The 19,511-nt window shown below is 49.8% G+C and overlaps 1 protein-coding gene across 2 annotated transcripts in view; it reads left to right on the forward strand.

Annotated features, from left to right (window-relative positions):
* Window positions 1–19,511, forward strand: part of LOC138453537 (ubiquitin-conjugating enzyme E2 J1-like) — a 277,659-nt gene that overhangs the window by 127,102 nt on the left and 131,046 nt on the right. The window lies entirely within an intron of this gene.

Here is a 19,511-nt window from a genome sequence, read left to right on the forward strand (position 1 = left end):
TGATACTGAACAATGTTGCAGTGTGAGAGTCTGCCGATTGGTTCTTGCCCACCGCTACCCACCTCTAGGGTGGTCCTGAACAGTGATTGGCTAGAGCTGGTGCCCCAGGCCTGGGACCCAAGTCGGTTCTCAGCTTGGAGTGTACCTTTCCAAGGCAATAAGAACAACTATGTGTCTGCATTGTAACGTGTGTGCACGACCAATGCCTGTAAGAGCGCTCATTCTCATCATGCAACACTCTGCTTCTCCTGTAACAACTTTGTTGCAACTTCTGTCTGGCTCGTGAGACTGTCCTTTTTTCCCAGCTGCTAGTTTCGGTTCCTCATCAGCTTGGCTGTTCACGTGTCTAGCAACCATGCTTGGAGCTCTGCAGCTCTGATTAGTCTGAAATATGAGGATTTATTTGCATTTATTGTGCCCGAGTTACTGTAGTTCAGGGAAAAGAATGCCACTCGCTTCTCGGTGGCCTTGGTGGCATGCCCTGTCCCACACGGTTGCTCTCTTGTTCGCGCTGAGTTCAGCTCAGCTCAGCCTTTACTGGGATGGTTGTGCCCTTCTGTAATTTCCCTAAGCCATAACATGGCTTCTACATTGTGCTATTCTATAAAACATATCTTTATTAGTTTGCATGGATACAACGAGAATTAACTTTGAAACTTTGGTTAATAAACCCTTCTACCCCCCCCCCTTCCTCCCCCTGTATCGGAGAGCTCTAATTGTCTCTGGCTTTTATTAGGCATTGAAAATATCTGAGACTTTAATATTGTGGGGGCACCACTGTTCCATAAAGTCTGACTGGAGGTATTGCAGGGTTCCTTCCCATTCTTTTCCGAATTTGTCTCCGGAACCTTGTATTTTGTGGGCGATTTTCTCCATTGTAATGTGGGCCCAAACTTTTTGCAACCATGTGAATTTCAGTGGAGTATCCTTGCTCTTCCACTTCTGTGCTATGGTGGTCCATGCCGCGATGAGTAGACCTGTGAATGCTCTCCATTGTGATCTATTGTATAGTCTTGCAGTGCCATCCCTGAGTCCACATAGCCAGACCTCTTCCCCAAGCAGCCCCACATCTGGGAATACTTTGTCCAAGTCATTTCTGATTTCTTCCCAGAATGGTTTAATACCCTCACAGTCCCACCAAATATGTCTCCAGGTACCCACTTCATCACATCCTCTCCAGCATAGATTTGACACATTTGGGTACATGGAGTGGAGTCGCTCTGGGGTGTAGTGCCATTGAGTCATAACTTTGACCCACATCTCCCTGGTTTGTGCCGAGCGGGTCATCTTGGGGATCTGCTTCCATAGGTCCTCCCATTGTCTATCCGTTGGTTCTTTCCCTAATGTTCTGCCCCACCTTATTCTATAGGACCATTTAATATCCTCCCCTTGTGTGTTTATGAATTTATAAAGAGTTGCCACCCACTTTTTTTCCCCCGTGTTGGATATGAGGTATGTCTCAAAGGCAGTGAGATCTCTGGTTGCTGCTTCCGTGATATTCAGGGAACTTAGCCAGTGTTTCAGCTGCTCATATCTATATCTCTCTCCTTTTGGGGGGTTTGAGCCAGTAAAACAGGATTCCAGTGGGATAATTTCTTTGTCTGCAAACATCTCCCCTATTTTGGTTATGCCCTCCTCTTCCCATCTGTCATATGCCCCTTGTTCCATCCCCGGGGGAAATTGTGGATTTCTACAAATGGGAGTAAAGGGTCCGAGTTCCGTGGTCATAATACCTGTTCGTGTTTGGTGGTCCCATGCTTTAAGCGTGGTCCTCATAATTTCGCTAATCCTCAGATTTTCATGTCTGTATTGCCTCTGTTTCCAAAGGAGTTCAACCAGTGGGGTCCTAGCTACTGCCCTATCTTGCTTGGCCCATATCCTCTGCGGGTTCTCCCTTACCCATTCCCTCAGGACTTTGAGCTGTGCTGCCTGATAATATTTTTTAAAATGTGGGAGCGCCATCCCCCCCATCCCTGGTTGGGGCCGTTAGGACCATTTTTGCTATCCTGGGGGTTTTCCCTTTCCAAATAAAGGATGATATTAATTTGGTCAGGGTCTTGAAAAAGGTGTCGGGGACTCCCACCGGGATAGCCTGGAAATAGTATAGGACCCTTGGGAGGATCGACATTTTGACAGTTTGTATTCTGCCCCACCACGAAATCTGTAGCGGGTTCCATTTTGCTAGTTCCTTTCTAATGTTTGCGATTAGTGATGGGTAGTTTTCCCCGTAGAATAACTCGATGTTATGTGGAACCACTATTCCCAGATATTTTATGCTACTTTTTACTATCTTAAGGTCCTGCAACTTGGCTTCCCTTTCTATGTTTGCGGTGTCTCCTGCCAGGATCAGGATCTCTGATTTTTTCCTATTGATTTTTAGACCCGAGATGGTTCCATAGTGTTCTAATTCCCTCACCGCTACTGCTAAGGTTAATTCGGGGTCCTCTAGGGTTATTAGCATGTCATCCGCGTAGGCGATCACTTTATGTTGTTGTCCCGCCATGTCTATCCCTTTGATGTTGGTTGACTCCCGTATTTTTATTAGGAGTGGTTCTAAAAATAGAGCATAGAGTAAGGGTGAGAGGGGGCATCCCTGTTTCGTGCCTCTTGATATGATTACCTTATCCGTAACCTCGCCGTTAATGACAATTCTACTGGATGGGGAGTTATAGTTCGCTCTGATGCTCGCTATGTACTGTTCCCCAAACCCCATACACTTCAAGATTTTGAATAGGAGAGACCATTCGACTCGGTCAAAGGCCTTCTCGGCGTCTACAGACAGAAGAATCGCAGGGGTGTGGGATATGCCTATTTTTTCCACCAGGTGGGCGAGTCTCCTTGTATTGTCATGCGTTTGTCTACCGGGGATGAAGCCTGATTGATCTTCGCCGATTAGTTTCGGGAGTAGTTGGGACAATCTTGTGGCCAGAATCTTTGTGTAGATTTTTGCATCCAAGTTAATCAGGGAGATTGGTCTATATGACGCCGGATTCGTTGGATCCTTACCTGGTTTGTGGAAAACTAATACTTTCGCTTCGTTCATTGTGGGGGTTATATTGCCCTTCTCTCTAAAGGAGTTTAAGAGCCTGGTTAATATCGGGGTCAGTATGTCAGAATATTTTTTATAGAATTGGGCCGTAAACCCATCTGGGCCTGGGGCTTTGTTAACTGGGAGTTCTTTTATTGCTTTCCTGGTTTCCTCTTCACTAATAGGGGACTCTAATGTCTGTTTCTCTTCTTCTGATATTTTCGGAATCGGTAGGGCCTCTAAATATGAGTCTTGGGCGGAAGTGTCTGGGCGTTCTGTGGAGTAGAGAGTTTGATAGAATTGTCTCAGTGTTTCCCCCATGTCGTGTGTGCGTGTATGAATGTCCCCCTTCGCATCGCGTATGGCCTTGATCGTTGTTTCTTTCTGTTTTGTCCTGAGCTGTCTCGCCAAGAGTCTATCCGCTTTGTTTGCTTTAATGTAATATCTCTGTTTCAGACAGAGCAATCATCTTTCCCCGCAGTACTGCTTTGAACGCGTCCCAGACTGCGCACAGTGCTACCTCCCCTGTGTCGTTTTGAATAAAGTACTCTTCGATCGCTTCCCTGATTGCCTCCCCGGTTATAGGGTCCTGGATCAGATCCTGGGGTAGCTTCCATCTCCACAGCCCATTCTTTCTCCCTGGGAAAGTCACGTCTAGCCAAAGGGGGGCATGGTCTGAGGGGGCTATTTCTCCCTTGTCTACATCTTGTATTTTTCCCAGCAGGCCCACTGACACCCAGAAGTAGTCAATCCTGGACATGGTGTTATGGACATGTGAGAAGTGGGTGTAGCCCCTTTGTTCGCCTTTTCTCTCCCTCCATACATCATTTAGGGCCAATTGGTCCATTTGTTGTCGCAGGCGCTTTGTGGGTGCCCCCTGGCCTTGTGTTTTACCTGTACTCCTATCTAATTGTGGGTTCCACGTCATGTTAAGGTCCCCTCCCAGGATCACATCCCCCCTCGCGAAGACCTCCAGTTTTGACAGAGTGTCCCTGAGGAAGCCATCCTGCCCCTGATTTGGTGCGTATATCGAGGCTAGTGTGACGAGAGATCCCTCGATTTCTGCATTGGCGAAAGCGTATCTGCCTTCTTTATCAACTGTTATGTCCAGAAGTTTGAAATCTTGCCCTTCCTTCGCCGCAATCAGGACCCCTGCCTTTTTTTCCTTTGCCGTCGCTTGTGCCCATATTTTGTAACCTTTTATCCTTGTTTTCTGTTTGTCCCTTGTTCTGATATGGGTTTCTTGAAGGAGTAGGATGTCGGCCTTCCCCCTTTTGAACTGTTGCTCCAGTTTCGCTCTTTTCGTTGGGTGGTTCATCCCCCTAATATTGTATGAAACAAGGCGTATCATCCCCATGTTGTATTGTTCAAGTGCCGTTGCTTCGGTGCGCCTGTGATGTATGATTCATTAATCAGAGCTCTCCGACTTTTCCCCCTCCCTTGAACTCCCTCTCCCCCCAACCATTAACTTTAAACCCCAACAAAAACTGTCCCCCGAGTGGGGCAAGGGTTCCTATTGACGCTAGGGCGTTGCGCCCTTCGCTCCCTGCCCTCCCATCTCTCAGGGGGTATGTGGTGGGGATTCCTAAACCCCATTGTTCCATTGGACTTTACCGAGTTCCAAGCCGCCTGGACTCCGCCAGACCGCCTTCAGTGTATTGTCCGTTCGACGCAGCATCCGCGCCCCCCCCACCCGGTTCCGGTGTCTCCATACCCGAATCCGTTCCCTCAGATATACTTTTATTGAGTTCTTCAAGGTATTTTCCTCCTTGTCTCCCTCCCCGTCATTGCCTTCTTCTGTTTGGTTGTTTCCCAGCCCATAAGCCTTTTCGTGCGCTCACTCCTTTTAGCAGCTTCCCCCCGCTCCGTCTCCCCTTCCGGTAGCCCCAAGGTGCTTAGGCCTTCTTCCAATGTTGTCACCCTCCTCTGTTTCCCTTCCCAGGAAAATAGGAGTCCGAATGGGAACGTCCATTTGTAGCGGATTTGTTTTTCCGTAAGCACTTTCACCAATGGGGCCATTGCTCTTCTTTTTTGAAGGGTAATCAGAGCCAGATCCTGGTACAGTTGGATGTCTTGCCCATTCATTTTGATATGTTCCATTTCCCTGGCCCTTCTGAGTATCTGTTCTTTCTGCGGGTAAGAGGAGAGGGCCACTAGGACATCGCGTGGTCTTTCCCCTGGGGCCCCCGTTCTTTTTGGTCCAACCCTATGGACTCTGTCGACTCCGATGTCTTCTGTTTCTTGTACCCCCAGAATGTCTCTAAACACTTCCTTTACCGCCAATTTCAGATCTTTGTCTAGTACTGTCTCCGCCATGTTCTTGATTCTGATGTTGGAGCGTCTTGAGCGGTTCTCCAGATCTTCACATTGTAGTTCCATGTTATGTGTGAGCGTCACCAATTGTTCTTGTGTCTCGCTAATCTGTCTAGTGTCTTCTTCAAGACCTTGTACTGCTTTCTGCACCACGTCGGTTCTCTCCTCGAGGTTATTTATGTCTATTCTCATGTCTTGCACCACTTGTTTTAGTTCATCCTTCATGGTCGTAAACTGCTCTTGGACTGTTGACATGAGATTTTCCTGCAGGTTCATGAGCCAGCTTTGCATGTCTCCCTTGGTCAGTGGTTGTTGACTCTGGGAGATAGCCTCTGCTTCTCCCATCGGTTCTCCCTGAGTTCTCCCCCTTGATTGCGTTGACCCTTCTGTTGACCACAGTTGAAGTATATCTGCACCTTGTTTCGACGTTTGGGGTGTCTGTGGGGTGGGGTTCCCCTTACCTTTTGCTCTTGACATTGTATTGTGCTTCGTTGGGGTGCCTGTGGGGGGGGGGGCGTTGCGTCGTCGTGTCCCCCTCCGGTTCTGTTCCCCTATTGTGCTGTTGTGGGTGGGGGGGAACCCTGGCTTGGAGTGGAAACTGCTCCTTCCCACGTCGGCCCGTCGGAGGATTCTCTAGTGGCTGATTGTAGTTGCTTCTCGGGTTTTCCCCTCCCGAGACCCCCACCCCGGTTGCCGTGCCCTCTTGGGTCGGGCTTTGTGGGTGGTCGGTCGTACAAGCCCTTAGTGGGCAAGTCCTTCTGTCTGCCTAGGCCTTGGTGGGCCTTTGTTGTGGAAGATCCCTTCTATGGGCCCCGGGGGAAGCCCAGTCCATGTGAGGGCGGATGGGAGGTTTATTTGTGCCCCCCCTCCCCGGGCAGGCTCACCTCTATTTTTCCGGCTTCTGTTCAGGGCGGCCCCCGCTCCTCCTCTCCAGCGGTCCGCCCCGATCTCCTTGATGCCGCTTCTCCCTCCCGGGGGCCCCCGGAGCGAGGCCCCGCTCTGCCTCCGCGACTGTAGTGCCGCGGGCCGCTTCCCTGCGTCGCTTTGCCCTGCGCGTCGATCCCCGCGCGGGAGAGCCGGTCCCACTCGACCCCAGTGGGGGAGGGGGCGGCCGCGCTTCTCCTGGGGCCCCCGGAGCGAGGCCCCGCTCTGCCTCCGCGATTGTAGTGTCGCGGGCCGCTTCCCTGCGTAGCTTTGCCCTGCGCGTCGATCCCCGCGCGGGAGAGCCGGTCCCACTCGACCCCGGTGGGGGAGGGGGCGGCCGCGCTTCTCCTCGCTTCCTTCTTCGCGCGTCCGCTCGATCGGCGCTCCAGCACCCCCCGGGGGGAGAAGGGCGGGGAGGCCTTCAGCTGTCTGCGGGGGGGGCGCGAAGCCGGCCGCTGCTGCTGTGGGTAGTGCTTTAGATTGGCGGCCCCGGCGGAGCGCCGATTATGTGCGACTGCTCTCGCCGGCGGCCATCTTGGATACCCACATTGTGCTATTCTATAGTATCCATAGGTTAGTCGTTCATGGCTATGTCCAGTCCCTCAGGTGCTCCTGCAGTTTAATAGGTTTGTGCGCATGTAAGCATCTGTAAGCCTCCTCAGGATCTGTTGCTTCTTGCGGTTTCTGCATTGCTGCAGTTAAACTAGTGACAAAATAATAACCGTGCGTACAGTATGTATGTGTATCCGTCCTCTAGCTTATAGAGCTGTACGCATGTGGTGTTCGTGTATTTGGGTGCATGAGTGTGTCCCGATGTGCGGATGTCACGTGTGCTTCATGTCTTAACGCTGCTATGTCATGGTGTCTCTAATGACATTGTAGTACAACTTCTTGGCGCTTTAGTCAAGACTGTCAATGGCGGTGTCCTTAATCGCGTCTTGTGGCTCTTCATCCACCTTGGCCAATGTTTTCACTGCTCCTGTGCTATAGGGTTGACTGAGTGGATTCCTTTTGACATACTTGTCTATGATGGGACAGTGGGAATCGGTCTGAAATGGTACGATCAATCATGGTTCCTTGTGGTGTTCTTCCGGTTCGTGTGTCTGGTGGGAGGGGAAGCAGTGTAGTTTTTGACCTTCCCTCTTCAGGAATATTTCTCCAAGTGTGTTCCTTTGCAGTCTCTACTTTTGCCCCAACTCCTTCTTCATCTCGCAGTGGGCCTGCTGCATGGCCACAGCAGGTGCTGTAGACTGGGAGTGGTAGAGTAATTAATGATAAATCACTGTCTCACATTGAAATTAGGGCATCCTCCTTAGAACAAATGAGATGATCGGTCCTGTGATGAGCAGCACAACAAACCACACCACTCTCAAGAGAATATTGTGACATTAGATTTGTTTTGTCTTCACTGCAAACGGCAGCCATTTGCGGGATTATTAGAAATTCTACTCATAGTTGCAGTACAAAGCTGTTTTGTTTATTGTAGACCTCCCAGGAGCCAGCAGTTTTACGCAACCCGAACAAAATATAATACTGCTCCAAATTATGCTACACAGTATTATGTTTTAGTTATGCCAAATGGATTGTGTTGCCTTGTCCAATCAACACTGCTTTGGTTGACACCCCTCTTGCAAAGGTGACTCTGAAAGAAGGTGAGTAGTGTGACGGTCCCATTTGGAGGGACATCGTTTGAGAACAGGGGGACTCTGGGGGCCAGGCACACCCACACACTTTGCGGAGAGAAACCCAGAGGATGTATAAGGTGGATCTCCCATGTAGGCTCTCTTCCCCTTCCCGTCCCAACTGTCTGTGCCAAGTGCACTCCCCACCAATAATCTTTGTCCAGGAACTGCATAACATCAGAACACCCTCTGCTATAACACCTTGTCCATCTAGTTCTTGGCCCCAGAATCTCAAGTATTGAAAATCACTTGCCTCTGCATCAGTTTGATAGGCAGCCAGCACTACTTCGAACACTACTGCTATAGAGCTGAATCATGCATATATCTATCATATCGACAGGGAATGCCCAAGTTCCTCACATGTTAGAAAGCAGGTCAGCGAAGAATGCTAACTTCTGAACACACTAATTCTCTCTGAAGCTGCGACCTCAGCTGTGTACGACTACCCCACTTCTGCCTGACATCCTTATTGAGGATCAAAGCAATAAGCCAATCGACTAACTGGCGGGAACCACGAGGAGGGGACAAAACCGTGGAATGCTGAAGTAGGGCCTGGAAACACATGAAAGGAAGGAGAGGGAACTGGGTTTGAGCCAACCCTGTGAACTGGGAAATTGGCTAACCTATCCCAAAGAATATTAGCTAAGTTAGAAGGTTCACAGCTGTATAAAATGGAGCAGGACAGTGACAGCACACTCTGGGCAGCATCTCACCGACAAGCTTACCAGAGGAGGATGATGCAGCAGAGCCATACGTGTTCCCTTCGAGCCACTGGGGAGACCCGTACTCCAGGAAATAGAAAGATTAGCAGCTTGCTGAGGCCTGCTCCCCGGACCCTGACCACATGGACATTTTGCTACAAGCTTGCAAGCAGCCATCTCCCAGATCCTCACTCTGCTCATAGACCCTAAATAATTGAACTGAGCCTACAGGGGGCTCCAACTCACAAGGGTGACACTTGGTTAGAGGCTAATAACTTCAGCATGACGACAACTCGGCAAGTAGAAGAAAATCTTGGTGCTGAGGTCGGGGGGGAGGGGCAAAAGTCCTGCTTATAAGGCATACCCTAAGGCAACGGCGGTGGGGTGGCTTATAAGAGGTTTTTGTTGTTTGCAGTTGGTGACATCAAACTATGAAGGCAACCTGTGGTCCAGAGGTTAACAGTTGCTGGACCAGGAAGTTCCCCCAAGGTGACTGGCCAAACAAAAGGGGAAGCATAGTGCTAAAACTCTGGGACATTTTATATCTGTTTCTGGATCCTGACAAATCTGTGCACCTTGTTTCACTTTTTCTATCCTGACACTTTCAATATAGTTGTTAGGGAGGTTTATCAGTTGTATGCTCAATCCCCTCTCCTAGTGAAACCCCCAGCCTCTGTAAATCCACACAGAATAACACAATAATTCTGCTTATAAAGTCAATGTAGGAAAGTCGTTTTTTTAGTCCTTTAAGAACACACTAAGAAACGAAATTAGCAGCTAGTATTATCACTCAAAACCATATGACAAATGTGTACTTTCTCTGGTAGGTTCACTTACAATACATACAAAAATCAATTAACAAGGTAAGTAAACGGTTGCAGTTAAAACACAATCGACTGATTGTGATAGGTGATTTTAACTTTTGGCCAGAAGATGTTACGAACCTCCACGCACAGTTTTTTCTGTAATCTCTTTTAATGTTGGGGTTAAAACGGTTAGTGATTGTGCCTACCCATAAAGCCGGCCATACCCCGGATTGCATTTTTGACAATTCTAATTCAGTTATAGTGGCACTGCCCATTCCTTTTCCATGGACTGATCATGCTGAGGTCCTATTCTCAGTGATAATGGATTCTAGCCCATTGGCATTGCAGACAGGGAATGGGGTGTATGAGTTTCATAATTGGGATAACATCAAACCTGATAGTTTAGGATCCTTTTTTGAGGGTGCAGACTCTGTAGCCATCGCTTTGGACCCAGTTAATTTACTGGATATCTTCTATGACAAACTCACTAAGGCCACAAAGATTTTAGCTCCAGGGTCTTTGAAGAAAAGGAAGGCAACAGGGGTGGGTGGGAAAGGCGGAACAAGTCATGGTTCTCTAATACATTATTGAAAAGCTCAAAGTAAGATCAGCAGAGAAGGCTTGGAGAAAATGGAGTATAAATGCTTGATGCACACATTTTAGAAAGGATCATCATGGCAAAGCAAGTTCTAGGAGAACTGTGGGAGGTTGTGACGTTTAAGATCCCTTCACAAGTTTTTCGTGAGCAGATGGATGATTTCTTTATGGATAAGTTTCTCAGGGCTGATGTGGGGCTCCTGCCTTTAGACCAGATGGATTTGAACCACATCATTCCTCTGACGGGTGACTTCTTCACTTATTTTGCTCATGTCAATCAGGCATATCTTTTGGACACTATGGCCAAAAGGCATCCTTCAAGATCAGTTCATGACCTTTGCCCTGTGAACATTTTAAAATCCTCAAGGTGGGTTAGGGGGAGGGGGCAGGGGTGATTGTGCAAGAGTTAGGGCAGATTATCAATAGCTCTTTAGATACCGGCATAGTGCCACTTTCTCTGAAGAGGGCTGCAGTGATTCCCTCTGCTGAAAAAGCCCACGCTCGACCCCTCTTGCCACTTGAACTACCAGCCGATCTCCCTACTCCCATATGTCGGTATACTAATGAAAACACTAGCAGCAGAGCAACTGCAGACCCTGTCGGAAACACATAGGTGGTAAGACACCTCTCAGGCAGGTTTTAGACCTGGCTGTAGCACGAAGTCAGTGGTGGTGGCTGCAGTGGATGATTTGGGATGGGCGGTCATCCGTGGTGGCGCTGGCATCCTAATTTTGTTGGATCTCTCATCTGCCTTATTAAACGGCCGACCATATCATTCTCCTGTCCCAACTCGCCAACTATGGAGTGCGAGACAGAGCCCTTGACTGGCTCATCTCTTTTTTGATCAGATAGATCTCAGTCTGTGGTATGTCCTCCTTTCGAGTCAATACCAAAACCAGTGCCCTGTGGGGTCCCCCAGAGATCCTCCCGGAGCCACCTTCTATTTAATCATTATATGAGACCTCTTGCACATCTTACTAGGTCAGCGAGTGTCAGGTTTTATATTATGCGGACGACTCTCTGATGATATTTGAAGTAGGGGAGGATACAGGTCTCCTTGGTGGCAGGGTGAAAACGTGTCTAGAACTGATCAGCATGTGGATGCATCAAAATAGGCTAAAATTGTATGTCAGCATTGGGTCTAGCAACTATTCGAATCAGGAAGCCGCTGTATGGATGACCCAGTCCTGGCCCCCCTCTATTGGCAGGTGCCCTATACCACTTCCAAAAGTCAAGAACCTGGTAGTTTGTCTCGACTCAAGTTTGTCCTTAGAGAGACACATTTTTCAAGTCTCCAGTGCCTGCTTTTTCCATCTTCCATTTCCATTCCTTAAAACGTCTTTTGGATTTTTTTTCTTTTTCTTATAAGATCCAGATTGTAAATGCTTTTTATTTCAGGCAGACTTGATTTCTAAAATGCTTTATATTTAGGTGTGCCCAAAGTGGCTTTAGGCAGACTGCAAATAATTCAGAATGGTGCAGCAAGGGTGCCTTTTGAAGGGAGAGCATATCACCCCTGTTTTGCCAGCATTACTTTGGCTCCACGTGGAACAGCCGATAACATTGAATACACTCTGCATGGTGCATAGAACTCTGTATCACCAGACTCCTATTTTCATTATTGGCAAACTTTGTCCTGATGTTCCTGGGAGATGCCTGCAGTCAGCCTCTGCTTATTTACTTTTGGTGCCCAAGTTCAAAGTTCAGACAGGTAAAGGGGAGGGGGGATTTCTCAGTACATTCATTGAAGACCTTTCTGTTCCCCCATTTGAATGGGGGCACATGGAAGGTTTTAGTGTTCGTTCTTTTTTTTTTTCCTGGCTCAGTATTCTTGGTCTGGGTCTTCTTGTACCCACTGTCTCAGCGAAATGATACCTCATTATGAGGTGAATGTCTGTGCTTAAGTGCTATACAATACCATACCATACCATAATATACTACCATACCAACCAACACAATCCCATTCCGTTTTACTTAAGAAGTCCAGCCCTGAGATGTACTGGGCCTAGTGCCCAGAATTTAAAGGTTCCAGTACTTGTTTCTCCAAGGGAGGTATTCTCACAAAGAATGCAATGGCTTGTGGCAGTGATTCAAACAGTTCCAAACTATTTAAAAGTTAGGTAAGTATTTGTCCAAAGAAAGGTAAGTGCTCCACTCATTCCCAGTCCCAAGGCTAGCCCAGGGGTAGGATACTTGACCCAGGTTTGACGGCCAAAGGTAATCACAGAAGTTGGGGGTCGGGGGGAGGGAGGGGAAAGGGGCTTTGCACCCAATGCTACCCTATGGAGGACAGAGGGGGACAGGAGAAGTTATGATTAGTTACCCTGTGACTCTGATTGTCCCAGGTCACACTATAGATCATGTGGGAATCACTGGGGGCGCAATTCTCTGCTCTTTGTACATGTGAGGGATGCCCAGGGTTTAAAGGTTTGAGTGCTTCTTCCGGTCAGGTCCAACTGCAAGATGCAATACCAAAACGTTGGAGAATGCAGACTGTCGCAGTACAGACCCCTTCAGGACACTTCACAGGATGGTGGAAGGTGAGTTGCAGCGACGGTCCTTACTTCCAGGTAGTGGCAGGCGATCTTCCAGGTGCTGTCACAGAAGCAGCTCCAATAAAGCCTCCTTTGATGCTAGAGCGCTGACATTCCGGGAGAAGGCAACCTATTGCACACGCTGGTGACCACTAAACGTCCGTGCTTGAACACGGAACAGCAACATCTCTGGTGAGGTAACCCACAAGGGAGCTGGCCAGTCCATCGGCCAGTCCCGGGACACTTCTGAAGGCTATTGGGGGATGCAACCTTGAGTAGGCATCGAGACTAGTGAGTCCCACTAGTCCAAGGGTCAAAACACAGGTGAGGGTCTTCTGACATCAGGCAGATGAGCAGGGCTTCACCGGGGCAGTAACTGGAGAGGGTGCTGTTCCACTGCAGAAGTCATCCACTGCAGAAGTCATTCTCTTCTTCGCAGGAATCTTGGCTCTAACCTAGGTCTGAATAATGTCTGCAGAAATCCTCCTCTTATCCAAAACTGGAGTTGGAAGCAATCCCAAGCCCACCAATGGAAAGGATCTGCTACATTCAAACAGCCAGTAGTTGACCAATCGGGGATAACTACTGATTTCACATCCACTCAGCAGCAGACTCTCTAGCACCAAGGAATGTGTACTAGGATCAGACAGTCCCAGACCCCTCCCTTGGGCTCACATACACAAAGACTCACTAGCATGCAAAAGCAGTAGCTTTCCCGGGCAAGTGTATGACCATATATGGATGCCCTGATCCGAGTGGGCAGGGAGAAAGCCAAACTACAATATGGCCAATGAACAAACGAAAAATCTCATGGCACAACCATCTTTTGGTGCTAGCCACCTTTAGTAGCCGTTTGCAGTAAACACGAAAGTACATATGTAAAACACAAATTGTAAAAACGTAACTGCTGCCACCAACTTAGGCACGTGTAAAAAGTAACCAAAAACAATACAAATAAATTGCACTGCTCTGTAAGGTTTTCCCGGTTCTGTTCCCTCCTGGTTTAAATCTTACTTTTCCCAACAGACATTTTCTGTTTCTTGGGGTGGGATAACCTCGGACTCCCATCCTCTTGCTCATGGTGTCAAGGATCGGTTTTGGGACCTTTTCTCTCTCTATACTTCCCCTCTTGCTAACGTTATCTCCTCTTATGGCCTGTCTCACCACTTCTATGCTGACGACACCCAGCTTTTTCTTTTTCTCCTCCTTTTCATCTGACATTCATACTCGGCTGTCTTCATGCTTATCGTCCATCAATTCATGGATGTCCTCCCACTACATCACACTTAACACTACAAAAACTGAAGTACTCTTTTTTTCCCCCTCTCTACTACCAATCCCTCTTCTATTCCTCCTCCATTTATCTCATTTCCCCCTTCCCAACTTCCCATGGTATCTAATGCTCGTAATCTGGGACTACTTTGATTCTGAGCTATCATGTAAACATCACATTTCTATCTCTTCTCGTGCCTGCCGCTGTCATCTATTTAATATTTCAAAAGTCTGCTCTTTCTTAACTTTTGATGCAACCAAGCTACTTATATCGTCACTAATTTTCTCACGTCTCTTATACTGTTCCACTAAACTTTTTGGTCTCCCAACCGCTCAACTTGGTCCTCTAAAATCTGTTTTTAATGCTGCTATTTAGGTACTCTTCTGTTTGACCCTACATGAATCTATATCCTCTGCTCTTCTCCCTCTTGGATGGCTTCCTTTTCATACACAACTCAAATTCAACTTTCTTTGCTTGGTTTTCAAATCACTCTACGGTCTTACTCTGGATTACCTCTCCTCACTGGTCTTGTTCTACACTCCTCACTGCTCCCTTCGCTCTAGTTCTTAGTTTCGTCTTGTAGTTCCAGCCCCCACCCTGTGTCGAATCACATTTTCGCACATTTGCTCACTCCCCCCCTTAATTGGAATATTCTTCCTCTCTCTATGTTCTATCACTACCTACTCCTTATTCCGCAAATCGTTGAAACTTCCTCTGACCCAGCACGGTTGATCTCAGGCTCCTTATGTCAAGCTTTCACTTTTGATTAAGGCGCTATATAGGTCACACATAAATACAAAACAAAAGGTGCTGTGTGCAATTGACCAATGCAGGAATTCAAAAGAGAAGCAGTGCTGATAGTCTTATGGACTAGTCAGTTTCCCCATAACAATGAGCAAAAGGCAAGGGATGTGAAGGTGAGTACTTTACTTCCCTTCAAAAAGTCAGGACAGGTTCAAAAATGAGCAAAACGAAGGGTGTCCCATTGAGGTCAATGTAGGGAAAGGTGCAAAAGAGAAACTTTCCTAACATGGACCACCCTTCTGTACTGCTAAGTATGTGGATGGCCACATCCTCACAACAGCTGCAGCACTGCAAAAAGAAAGCGGCCAGCAGTAGAGTGGTTAAAGCAATTGAGCCACTGCTGTGAGCAGCAGCCAGGGCACTAGACTCTTAAACTTGATTTCCAAAACAATAACCAAAGTCTGTTATTTGGGCTATCAAGCATTTCATGGTTTTAACTGATAGGTATAGGGAAATATGCATCCCGCAATTCTTAACTCTTCGCTGGTGGATTTTACATCTGCTTAAAACAATGTGTTGCACACCCAATATTTGAGGTTTCTATGATATGACCCCCAGAAACATATTAAGAAGTAAATACATTTGCTGGGGAGTAGAGGGAAAACCCTGAAAGAATAGAACTGGCAGTTAGAGGGCATTGTCTTTTATTTCACTTGCACAAACCTTCCCCTCCATTCTTTAAGTAAGTGTAAATTAAGAAACTCTGTGGGAAAATTGTTTGATATTAATGCATACATGTTGCCATTGAGTTTTAAGGATATGGAGCTTTCCCGGAAGTATGCATGACAAACAACACAAGAAACTTTGGTGTCATTAGCAGTTGCCCTCTAGGCATGCTTAAAACCAGTGGCTTACCAGTGTTCATTCCACAAATGTTCATAAGTTTTTGCAGGAAACCTACCTGCTTGAAAACGCTTTTAAGAGCCACACAGAAGAGCCACAAAATGTGCAGTGTTAACATTTCTTAAGCGCATGTTCACCTCAAAAGGCTTTTTGGCACATTACAAGATTATCCTCTCTGTTCTTAGTTACCCTCAGAACAGATAGTTGTAAGCAATTTTTTGGAAGCAAAGGTGGTTTGTACTTGCCTTGATATGCTTTGGTAGCCTGATCCAGCAGAGGAAAGGGGCAAGAACAAAAATAGCTCAGCCTCCAACTCTTCCATTCAAAGCAGGACATTACCCAGCATCCGGCTATTAAGGGAGCAAAGAGAGCAGTAGGCACATGTTTCTTAATACAAGAACTAATGTGTATTGGTGTCATGCAGTATGTGGTCTAACATCATGCAGAGAATCGTAAATGTATGCTTCTGGATAGAAAGTCAGTATAAGGTCTTTTAAGCGATTGAAATACGACTTTTGCTTTGGGGGGGTCATTAGAAGAAAGGCGTCTGAGTTTTTGACTCTGCAATCTTTTAAAGAAATACACTGGAAGCACAAGTGATGGCATTCAAATAGTCTTGCGGGACTGGAACAATGCCATTCTCCAGCATGGGGTCTGGCATGGATTCACATGCTCATGAATATTCCCCGTCGTCAGGCTGGGAATCCTCGGTAAAGAAAAAACCAGTATCAGTTTCGTTTCTGATCTGTCTTTCGTAGTAATAACCAATCACTGGTCTCTGCGTCATACTGACCACAGCCAATGACTGCCCTCTACCTAAGCACCGCCTCTGGCAGCCATCTTCAGATTTTTACCGCACGTTCATGTGTTGGGATCCTCGTGCTATTGCTCTCGAGCGTTAGTGCTATTTTTTCGCGCTTTTTCACAAAAACTTCGATTCTTTCGGTCAAAAGAGCCTCAAGCTCCACCGATCCTACATCCGATCAACGGGGACCCGTGTCGGATTCATCTGTGCCCCTCAAGGGTGAAGATTTCGTCGAGCTACACTTCGGAGGACTCCAGAAGCTTCTCAGGCCCGGTCTCGGAGATGGCCCAGGAGAAGGGAAGCTCGACGCCCGGAAAGCTGTTCAGGGCCTGCCCTGGATGCCAGCTGCAGAACGTCTTCAAGGAGGACGAACACTCTTTCTGCCTTTACTGCCTTCATGGGGACAAGACGCACGTGGAGAAGGACTGTGCGTTTTGCGGCAACATGTCGGAACGGACCATGAAGGACCGCCATCAACGTCTCGCCAGCTGGCTGGAGGGTAAGAGCCCGTCTGGCGAGAAGAAGAAGAAATCTGAGCGGTCTTCTAAGACCTTTGAGGGCGCCCCGGCGACGGGGGCCCAACATAAGGCCAAGCACCGCGAGTCCGCTGGCACCGGGAGCGCCGAACGGTCGGGCTCTACGGGCGCCAGGCAGGGCGCACCCTCCCCGGCACCATCAACCACGAGCCAACGCTCTGGGTCGGGTAAGAGGAAGGCCGAGCACCCGGCGAAGCTCCTGGAGAGACCCCGGTCGAGCTCTAAGGCAGAGGAGGAGCGTGGCAGTGCCCCCTCCCTCAAGGATAAGGCGGTGAGCGCACCTAAGGTGGTGAAGGCCTTGATCCATTCGACCAAGCCCTCTATCGAAACGGTCGCGGCGGCCCTGGCCCAGCCTGTGGAGGCTGCACCAGTGGTGGCGGCCTCGGGGCCCAGAATCTCCCTGCCTCCTCGGAGGGAGTCTTCTTTCGTGCCCATCGATAGGACCCCCGTGAAACCCGCCGTGGGGAAGAAGGGGGGGCAGGGCGTCGTCGTAGATTCGGCCTCAACCTCAGAAGAGGAACTGATCGAGGTCTTAAGCCACGGCCTAGGCGTGGAACAAGACCAGCCCGTCGGAATGGGCCCCGACGCAGGTGACGACGACGACATCGTCGAGGATACCGACGGGGCCCCTGCTCGCCCGTCGGATTCCCCTCTGCCAGCGCCGCAAGACAACTCAGCGGCCATTTTGTTGGCTATACAGTCCTTATGCTCCGAGATAAGGACGAGACTACCGTTACCGACGGAGGAACCTCTCCCGTCGGGGGATCCAGAACCGGGACCTTCTGGTGTTCCCCCTACCAAGAAAAGAAGGATCCATCCACCGCCTCCTTTTCAACCGTCGCGCCCCGTCCAGCCCTCCTCCCCGTCCACCCGAGGGGATGATACGGGGACTGACACGGCAGCGACGGGTACGGACGACGAGGCATACGACGAGGATTTTCCGTCGTCGCCTCCCACCAGGGCTTCTCCGCCCGACGAGATTGGATCGTTCCACTCAATGATCGCCAGGGCATCCGAGCTTTTCCAACTCTGCCCTGAGGAGAAGAAAAAGGAAGGCTTCCTTTACCAACGGCGCGAGACCAAGAGGAAGACGGTCCTCGCAGTGCCTCTGTTGGACGACATTTGGGATGAGGGCCTTTCCCTCCTCAAGAACCCTTCCACGACGCCAGCGAAAAGAGACCGGTACGAGAAAAAGTACCGGGTCCCGGACTCGGCCCCCCTATGCCTCCGGGCGCAGCCTACCCCGGACTCCGTCGTCTCCGCGGCAGCCAGGAAGAAAGCGGGGGGGGGTGCGGCCTCCACGTCGACTTCCCCGCCGGACGGCGAGGGAAAGAAATTGGATGCCATGGGACGCAGAGTCATCTCGTCGGCGGCGACGACGATTAAAGCGGCCAACGCCTTGGCTATCGTGGCCCGCTACGACAGGGAACTCTGGTACAAGATAGCTCCCCTGCTGGATTTTCTGCCGGACGACAAGAGGGCGGAGGCCCTTGAGATCCTGCAGGAAGGTGAGGTGGCCTCGGACCACGCCATCACCGTGGCGACGGACATCGCCGACACTGGGTTCCGCCAGATGGGCAACGGCGTTTGCCTTCGACGTCGCGGATGGCTCAAGGCTACGGACTTTCGGCAGGACGTCCAGACCAGGGTCCTGGACATGCCCTTCGACGGGAACAACCTGTTTGGGAAGACAGTGGACGATTCCCTTCAGGCCATCAAGGCGGATACTGAGACGGCCCGGGCCCTTGGAGTACTGCAGCAACGGCGGACGCCCTTTCGGAGCGGCGGAGGCAAGGGCGCCTCCAAAGGTTCCGGCGGCGGTTTCGCTTCCTACCGTCAAGCGGCCCGCTCGTCGTCGCAAGAGGCCTACAGAGGACGAGGCAAGTCTAGCGGCCCCCGCCGTCGTCGCCAAGGAGGCCAAGGCGGCAAGGCCGCGTCCAAGCAGGATTGAACCGGCCGTGGGGTCGGGCCCCCACCGAAGCACCCCGGTGGGAGGCCGGCTGGCGGGCTTCGTCAGCGTGTGGGAGTCCATCTCCACCGACCGTTGGGTGCTGGACGCCCTGGCCCGGGGCCACGCGCTCGAGTTTCAAAGAAGGTGCCCGCGCGTCCCCCCCGTGGCCAGGAAAGAACTTCACGTCCCTCAACTTCTCCTGGAGGTAAAGGCGATGCTCAGAAAGGGCGCCATCGAACTCGTCCCAAAGAGGCTTCGGGGCTCCGGAGTCTACTCGCGTTACTTCCTCGTGAAGAAGAAGACGGGAGGATGGCGCCCCATCCTGGACCTGCGACGCCTGAACAAGTTCATCAAGGCGCAGAAGTTCCGGATGGTCACCCTCCAGCACGTCCTGGGTCAGCTGGAGGAAGGAGACTTCCTATCGTCGTTGGATTTGGAGGATGCCTACTTCCACATTCCCATCCTAAAGGGGCACCGAAAATTCCTCAGATTCGTGGTCCAAGGGCGTCATTACCAGTTCAAAGCCCTTCCCTTCGGACTGCGGTCGGCACCCAGGGTTTTCACCAAGTGCCTCGCACCGGTGGCGGCGCAGCTGCGCCGCGAGGGGATTCACGTCTACCCCTACCTGGACGACTGGCTCATCCGCGCCAAGACGAGGGAGCTCGCCGTGGTCCACACGGCAAGGACCGTCCAACTCCTCACGGACCTGGGATT

Source organism: Ambystoma mexicanum, chromosome 4p, assembly GCF_040938575.1.
Source record: "Ambystoma mexicanum isolate Mex_15411 chromosome 4p, UKY_AmexF1_1, whole genome shotgun sequence".
NCBI classification, from domain to species: domain Eukaryota; kingdom Metazoa; phylum Chordata; class Amphibia; order Caudata; family Ambystomatidae; genus Ambystoma; species Ambystoma mexicanum.